The sequence below is a fragment of the Pristis pectinata genome, chromosome 23, assembly GCF_009764475.1.
Source record: "Pristis pectinata isolate sPriPec2 chromosome 23, sPriPec2.1.pri, whole genome shotgun sequence".
NCBI lineage: Eukaryota > Metazoa > Chordata > Chondrichthyes > Rhinopristiformes > Pristidae > Pristis > Pristis pectinata.
Genome location: NC_067427.1, coordinates 514,495 through 523,464, shown reverse-complemented (window position 1 = coordinate 523,464; position 8,970 = coordinate 514,495). Strand labels below are relative to the sequence as shown.

General features: G+C 50.0%; 1 protein-coding gene across 5 annotated transcripts in view; it reads left to right on the top strand.

Moving 5' to 3' along the window:
* Positions 1-2,648: 2,648 nt before the first annotated feature.
* akna (AT-hook transcription factor) overlaps positions 2,649-8,970 on the top strand; it is an 81,375-nt gene continuing 75,053 nt past the window's right edge. For all 5 annotated transcript variants that reach the window (XM_052036790.1, XM_052036792.1, XM_052036791.1 and 2 more), the window contains exon 1: positions 2,649-3,673. The gene's annotated coding sequence lies outside the window, so the exon portion shown is untranslated. The remainder of the gene's footprint in view (positions 3,674-8,970) is intronic.

Genomic DNA, 8,970 nt, shown 5'->3' with positions numbered 1-8,970 from the left:
GGGAATTTCAAATAAAATGATAATTGTCACACATAGCAGAGATTAGGCTGGGGTGCCGAAGACACTGCAGTCAGGGAAACATCTTCCCTGCATCCAGCCTGCTGAGCTCTTTAACAACTTTGAAAGTTTCAATGAGATCTCGTCTCGTTCTTCCAAATTCTACAGAATACAGTCCCAGGTGACTCAATCTCTCCTCCCACAGTGAACCTGCCATCCAACTGGTGAATCTTCACTGCCCTCCCTCTGTGATGAGTATATCCTCTCTCTGTAAATGAAAGTTAAAGAAACTGCAGATGCTGGAAATCTCAAATAAAAACAGAAAATGCTGGAAACACTCAGCAGGTCAGGCTGCATCTGTGGGAAAAGAAACAGAGTCAATGTTTAGGGTCATCAAAACTGGGAAGGAGACAGAAGCTTTTAAGCTGCAGGGAAGGTGGAGGGAGGGGATGTGTCTGATGGGGTAAAACCGCAGTGACCATGGGGATAAAACTTTAAACAAGGTGATCTGGTCAGTGAGTGAATAGGAGCAGTTAGAGAGTGAGAACGTAGAGAAAAGAATGTAGGAGTTTGTGAAAATGCAGCGCAGGAGGCCATGCCTGGCAGGTCAGGCTGGGTGTGTCCTCCACTCCCAGAGGTAAAGGAAAAATAGGGGGAAAGAGAACAAAAAGCTACTGCGCACAGTTCTGGTCGCCCGGAGATAGGAAGGATTTCATTAAGCTGGAGAAGGTGCAGAAAAGATTCAGCAGGATGTTGCCGGGACTGGAGAGTTTGAATTATAAGGAGACACTGGACAGGCTGGGACTGTTTTCACTGGAAAGAAGGCTAAGAGGTGACCTTATAGAGGTTTATAAAGTCATATGGGGTATAGATAGGGTGAATAGCCACAGTCTTTTTCTCAGGGTAGGGGAGTCTAAAACTAGTGGGCATAAATTGAAAGTGAGGGGGAATTGGAAATTGGTTTATTATTGTCACTTGTACCCAGGAACAGTGAAAACTTGTCTTGCAAAACCGTTCATACAAATAATTTCATTACACAGTGCATTGAGGCAGTACAAGGGAAAACAATAACAGAATGCAGAATAAAGTGTAACAGCAACAGAGAAAGTGCAGTGCAGGTAGACATTAAGGTGCAAGGTCATAACAAGCTAGGTTGTGAGGTCCAAGAGTCCACCTTAAACGTACTAGGCAACCATTCAATAGTCTTATAACAGCGGGATAGAAGCTGTCCTTAAGTCTGGTGGAACATACTTTCAGACTTTTGGGAGGGAGGAGAAGAAAGAATGTCCCAGGTGGGTGGGGTCTTTGATTATGCTGGCTGCTTTACTGAGGCAGCGAGAAGTATAGACCAAGTCCATGGAGAGGAGGCTGGTTTCCATGATGTGCTGGGCTGTGTCCACAATCTCTGCAGTTTCTTGTGGTTCCAGGCAGAGCAGTTACCGTACCAAGCCGTGTGATTCATCCAGATCGGAGGCTTTCTATGGTGCATCGATAAAAATTGGTGTGTCAAGGGGATATGCCAAATTTCTTTAGCCTCCTGAGGAAGTAGAGGCGCTGGTGAGCTTTCATGGCCATGGCATCTGGAAAGATTTACAGGGGACCTGAGGGGCAAGTTTTCCACATGGAGTGTGGTGGATATATGGAACAAGCTGCCAGAGGAAACTGTAGAGGTGGGTACAGAAGCAATCTTTGAAAGACATTTGAACAGATCCATGGATAGGAAATGTTTAGAGGGATATGGGCCAAATGCGGGCAAGTGGGACTGGCTCAGGTGGGCAGCTTGGTCGGCGTGGATGAGTTGGGCTGAAGGGCCTGTTTCCGTGCTGTGTAACTCCATGTCTCTGTGACTGAGCCCACGTCACAGGTGGATGACTGACGCAGACAGAAACCAAGTTAACTGAAGTTGTAGAATTCACTATTAAGTCTGGATACTGAAACCACCAGGAACATCAGGGTAAGTGGTTGATGTCTGGAACGTGCTGCCAGAGGTGGTGGTGGAATCACTACAGCAGGCATTCAGACAGAAACTTCCAAGGCATGGAAGGATACGGCCCTAATGTGGGAAAATGGGATCTGTGTAGATGGGCAAAACAGCCAGCATGGGCATGATGGGCCGAAGGACCCATTTCTGTGCTGTATGACTCAATGACTGGGGTGAGCTGATGGTGGGAGTGATGTGGTTGAGGGCTGCAGTGCTGTCCACTGAACACAGATGTGAGAGCACGGAGCTGACATTGGGCTGAAGGGACCTCCCCTCCCCTTCCTCTCCCCCCCACAGACCACTTCCCTCCCCTCCTCCTGCTCCTCCCCTGCTCTCTCAGCTCCTCTCCTTCCTTCCTCCCCTCCCCTTCACCTCCCCTCCCCCACCCACTTCCTGCCGTATAAGGAATCATCAGGATCAGTTTGCAGGTGAATTTGCATCAGAACGGGTCCTGGAGGGGCACCTGGTGAATCTTCAGTTAGGTGTGTGGATAATTTGATGGGCAGGGCACTAGTAACTTCACAGAGTGGTGTGCTTGGCTGTTGTTTTAGTCACACAGACTCATGCTGAACTACAGATGCTGCCTCTGTAACTTTTAAATTCGCACATTTTATTGTGGCTGTTCACCAATAAAGCTTTGAAATCCGAGCAGAGGAAACGGAAACTATATTTACTGCTGAGCGCTTGACATCACATGAACTGCATGAGTCACTTCCCTCCCTTGTAATTTAGTTCCCTGAAGCTCATCTCCGGCTGATGAGCCTCTGACTTAAGTCTCCCCAGACAGTCCTGTTTGTGTCTGAGTCGCCTGTAAGTTTGTTCAACTTAGATGTGTGCCTTTTCAGAGAGAGCCTCTGCCTGTGCCTGCCATTCCTTGAGGAGCGGGAGGCACTGATGTGAATTTCTGCACCAATGTATCGAGGCTGATGAACTAAAGATGTCTTTGTTTCGAACTCAAGGGGATCTTCATTGGCTGCTCCTCCCTGTTGTGCAGTGTTGAGCCCGTCTGCTTTGTGGGATTTCAGTCTTGGAAATGTGCCAGAGGCCAGGGTGTGTGCAGTAGAATGGAGCTCCCCTGCTCTCTCTCTGTTGAACTGCAATCAGCTCACCTGCAGCCCAGCTGAATGTTCCTGCAGACAGGACAACTTGAACCAGTGCAGAAATCCAAACCAGTCTGCAAACCGTCTCTTGTGTACAGTCAGTCTGTGTGTACAGTCGGTCTGTGTGTACAGCCCACCGTGTTTAACTACCTTTGGGATCAGGACAAGACTTGACTGTAAAACTGCGATTGGTGTTTCAAGCCCTTTTTGTCATTTTCTGTGCAAGTTTTCCCCTGTTTCTGGAGCTTTGTCAGTTGTAGTGTTGTGAGATTGTGGATTGGGATTTGTCACAGGACAGAGACTGAAGAAACTGCGCAAAATGACCAGCTCTTTGCCTGTAAATCACAGGTTTTCTACACTCAGTGCTGCCATACTGAATCTACATGGAACCTGTAATTGGAGAAAGTTCTGTGTCAAATAACTATGCATGTGGCCTTAAAAGCATTATAACTCTGGCTGCCACAATGAGCCTTCCATTGCTTGGTTACTGCTTTGTATTCTGTGGTTACTAAGCTACCTCTCTCAAGTTGGAGCACAGAGCTCACTGGACATTCCGAAGACACCCTAAACCCTGTTCGTTCTGGCTGCAGAAATGGTGAGTTCCTGATTTGCTTACCTGATTCTCAATCCATTTTAGAACAAGTCTGTACTAGTGAATAAACTGAAAATTGAGCAGTCTGGTTTGAAACTCCCTGGAAGTAGTGTAATTCCTCTGTTGTTACCAGCAGTCTCCTGCAACCTGAGAACAAAGGCATGAAGATTTTTCCTGCACTCCTCACCAGTAAGCTTGAGAAAACATTGTATGGCCAGAAAGCTCCTTTCTCACTTTATTCCTTCTGTTCCTGTCCAGTAACCTCATGGGCCGAAGGGCTTGTTGCTGTGTTGTTCCAAATGAGCTTCCCAGAAAGACGTGGAATTAGGGGCTCCTGCACTCCCCACACACCACCAGCCACTTCCAATCCTTCTCTTGCACTTGGGGTCATCTGATCCCTGCAGCCCATGCACTGCCTCACCCCTGACCCCTCAGTGAGCACGCGCTGACTTTGACCAACTCTTGCCAGGCAACAGCTCAGTTTCAAGAGTCTTCCTTCTCCATTCTAGAGCCTCCAACACCTACTCCCCACCTCTGTAACCCCCTCCCAACACCACTCCCCAGCTCTGTAACCCCTCACAACACCCACTCCCAGCTCTGTAACCCCTCCCAACACCCACTCCCCAGCTCTGTAACCCTCCCAACACCCACTCCCCAGCTCTGTAACCCCTCCCAACACCCACTCCCAGCTCTGCAACCCCTCCCAGCACCCAATCCCCAGCTCTGCAACCCCTCCCAACACCCACTCCCCAGCTCTGTAACCCCTCCCAACACCCACTCCCCAGCTCTGCAACCCCTCCCAACACCCAATCCCCAGCTCTGCAACCCCTCCCAACACCCAATCCCAGCTCTGCAACCCCTCCCAACACCCAATCCCCAGCTCTGTAACCCTCCCAACACCCACTCCCCAGCTCTGTAACCCTCCCAACACCCACTCCCCAGCTCTGTAACCCCTCCCAACACCCATCCCCAGCTCTGCAACCCCTCCCAACACCCACTCCCCAGCTCTGCACCCACTCCCCAGCTCTGTAACCCTCCCAACACCCACTCCCCAGCTCTGTAACCCTCCCAACACCCACTCCCCAGCTCTGCAACTCCTCCCAACACCCACTCCCCAGCTCTGCAACCCCTCCCAACACCACTCCCCAGCTCAGTAACCCTCCCAACACCCACTCCCCAGCTCTGTAACCCCTCCCAACACCCATTCCCCAGCTCTGCAACCCTCCAACACCCACATCCCCAGCTCTGCAACCCCTCCCAACACCCACTCCCCAGCTCTGCAACCCCTCCAACACCCACTCCCCAGCTCTGCAACCCCTCCCACCCACTCCCCAGCTCTGCAACCCCTCCCACACCCAATCCCCAGCTCTGTAACCCCCTCCCAACACCCACTCCCCAGCTCTGCAACCCCTCCTATCACCCACTCCCCAGCTCTGTAACCCCTCCCAACACCCACTCCCCAACTCTGTAACCCCTCCCAACACCACTCCCCAGCTCTGCAACCCCTCCCAACACCAATCCCCAGCTCTGTAACCCCTCCCCAACACCCACTCCCCAGCTCTGTACCCCTTCCCAACCACCCAATCCCCAGCTCTGCAACCCCTCCCACACACCCACACTCCCCAGCTCTGTAACCCTCCCAACACCCACTCCCCAGCTCTGCAACCCTCCCAACACCCAATCCCCAGCTCTGCAACCCCTCCCACCCACTCCCCAGCTCTGCAACCCCTCCCAACACCCACTCCCCAACTCTGCAACCCCTCCCAACACCCATCCCCAGCTCTGCAACCCCTCCCAACACCCAATCCCCAGCTCTGTAAACCCCTCCCACACCCAATCCCCAGCTCTGTAACCCCTCCCAACACCCACTCCCCAGCTCTGTAACCCCTCCCAACACCCACTCCCCAGCTCTGCAACCCCTCCCAACACCCAATCCCCAGCTCTGTAACCCCTCCCCAACACCACTCCCCAGCTCTGTAACCCTCCCAACACCCACTCCCAACTCTGTAACCCCTCCGCACCTCCTTCCCTTTATTCCATGGTCCACTACCCTCTCCTTCTTCAGCCCTTTGCCTCTTCTACCTATCTCCTCTCAGCTTCTTGATCTCCCCCCTGCCCCGCCCTCCTACCTTCCCCCCCCTCACCTGGACTCACCCATCACCTGCCTGTGTATGCTCCTTCCCCTCCCTCGATCTTCTTATTCCAGTTTCAGCCCTCTTCTTTTCCAGTCCTGATGAAGAGTCTTGACATGAAATGTCGACTGTTTATTTCTCTCCATAGATGCTGCCTGACCTGCTGAGTTCCTCCAGTATTTTGTGTGTGTTGCTCCAGCTTCCAGCATCTGCAGGATCTCTTGGTCTCCTTTTAGTCTGTGTCCTGCGGAAGCCTAGTCTGTCTTATTTACTCTGTCTGGGTTCTGTTGACCCTCGAGGCTCTGGAATTGTCTCCTATTCCACTCTTCTCCTTTTAAGATGCTGATTAAAACTCACCTTTTGATGATGTGACCAAATATTTTCTCTTGTGGCTGATGAAGCTTAGTTTGATCACTCTCCCTTGAGCTGCTGTACAGGTATGGTGAAGGTCAGGTTGTCCAGCTGGTGACTGCGCAGGTGGAGTTTGCCCACAAACTGCTCCCCTGGAGCACCACTGGTTGGTACGGAGCCAATCTCTTCCATTGTGTGTTGCTTGATTAATGCCTCAGAAATCAGACTCTCCCATGTTCTGCACCGCACAGTTCCAGCACATTTTACTCTCCACTGCCCATCTTTCATCTCCTGCTATTCACACCTCATCCTGACAGATCAGCTGGGATTAAGACAAGACAAGACAAGACATCTTTATTAGTCAAATGTACATCGAAACACACAGTGAAATATATCTTTTGCGTAGAGTGTTCTGAGGGCAGCCCGCAAGTGTCCCCATGCTTAGAGCCGTAGAACCGTACAGCACAATACAGGCCCTTCGGCCCACAATGTTGTTCTGAACTTTAAACCTCGCCTAAATCTATCTAACCCCTTCCTACCACATATCCCCCTATTTTAAATTCTTCCATATGCTTATCTAACAATCTCTTGAATTTGACCAATGTACCTGCCTCCACCACCACCCCAGGCAGTGCATTCCATGCCCCAACCACTCTCTGGGTAAAAGACCTCCCTCCCTCTGATATCTTCCTTGAACTTCCCACCCATTACTTTAAACCCATGCCCTCTTGTATTGAGTATTGGTGCCCTGGAAAAGGGGTGCTGGCTGTCCACTCTATCTATTCCTCTTAATATTTTGTATACCTCTATCATGTCTCCCCTCATCCTCCTTCTCTCCAAAGATAAAAGCCCTACCTCCCTTAGTCTCTCCTCATAATCCATACTCTCCGAACCAGGCAGCATTCTGGTAAATCTCCTCTGCACCCTCCCGGTGCCAACGTAGCATGCCCACAGCTTTCTAACCCTTATGTCTTTGGAATGTGGGAGGAAACCAGAGCACCCGGAGGAAACCCACGCAGTCACGGGGAGAATGTACAAACTTCTTACAGACAGCAGCCGGAATTGAACCCGGGTCTCTGGTGCTGCAATAGTGTTACACTAACCGCCACACTATCGTGCCCGCCATTAGGAATAGTAAAGGGAAAAAAAAATTGGTGGAGTTGTCTATAGGCCACCAATAATAACATTTACAGTGGCACAGGCAATAAACCAAGAAATAGATATAGCGGAGGATGTGGAGAGTCTACAGAGCGATATAGATAGGTTAAGTGAGTGGGCAAGGGTCTGGCAGACCTCCCTTGGACAGCACCAACAGCAGTTGTGTCATCTGGGTGATCTTGGCTCCACCTTCTCACAGACTCTCCCTCTGCTATGCCCTCTCTGCAACTTGAACATGATTGTTTTGTCACCTCTCCAGTTCTAATGAAGGGTCTCGAATCTGAAACATAACTCAGTTTCTTCTTCCACAGATGCTGCCTAACCTGCTAAGGATCTCCAGCATTTATTATTTTTATTTCACGGACAGGTTGCATGCCAGTGTGGCCCAGCTCAGATGTAACCACATGATATAGGAGCAGAATTAGGCCATTCAGCCCATCGAGTCTGCTCTACCTTTCAATCATGGCTGATTATTTTTCCTCAACTCCATTTTTCTGCCTTCTCCCTGTAACCCTTAACCCCCTTGCCAATCAAGAACTGATCAATCGCTGCCTTAAATACACCCAAATCCACAACCCTCTTGAGCAATGAATTCCACAGATTCACCACCCTCTGGCTGAAGAAATTCCTCCTCATCTCAGCTGTAAAGGGATGTCCCTTTATTCTGAGGGTGTGCCCTCTGGTCCTAGACTCTCCCACTAATGGAAAGATCCTCTCCACGTCCACTCTGTCCAAGCCTTTCAGTATCCATGTAACCAATATGCCTGTTTGTATCATTGGCAGGCATGGACAGTGTAAAGTTCTATAGGTAGGCATGAACTGTGGGCTGGACTCCACGAGTATAGACCTCTGCCTTGGCACCTCATTCAGGGGAAGGCACCTTGGACGCAAGGGCCAGCTGTTGTCTGCAGTGCCCTCCCTCCTCTCTCTACTCCACACGGAGAGAGATCAACACCCATTGTCCAAGAACAATTTGATACCTTTTCTCTGTCACTAGCTCCAGTATTTAGTGATGTCACTGACTTTTTGATGCTAATGTACTGTTAATGGCTTTAGTCCTGCAAACTAACTCATTATGTGCATCTTGGATTAAACTACATTTGTTCACTGTCCAATAATGAACAAAGCTGTTCTCATCTCCCATGAACTGCCAGTGGTTTGTGAGTCTGAATGGAAGCCACTCCAGCATTAGCATCACCCAGGTGACTCCTGCTGACATCCAGACCACCTGAACGCTGGGAGCCCTCGGCATTCTGAGTTGTATCATTGGTCTTATTTAGGAATATGACCAAAGAGCATTGTTTTTCAAGTGTGTGGAAGATGTACCCATGTTGAAATTGAACAATTTGCTCTGTTCAGATAATAAAAGTTCCTTCTGAGCCTTTGGGTGGCCCTCCAAGAGGTTCAAGGCCTTGGAAACATTCCATTGTTTGGTGTTTCTGTTTTGAGACCTGTTGTCTCTCGGTGCCTCATGTACATTCTGGATTACTCCGAGCTCACCCTACATTAATATTAACAGATGAGCAAAGGGGTGTGTATTAAACTCTAGTCGTTTCACCTTTTTTACGCCTGTAAAGGTTCTCTCTTTTTCCAGCTGTGTAATGCTCAGTGCTGGGGGTTTCCTGCCTCCTGTCTGGGGCCCAGAGTTAGCGCATTTAC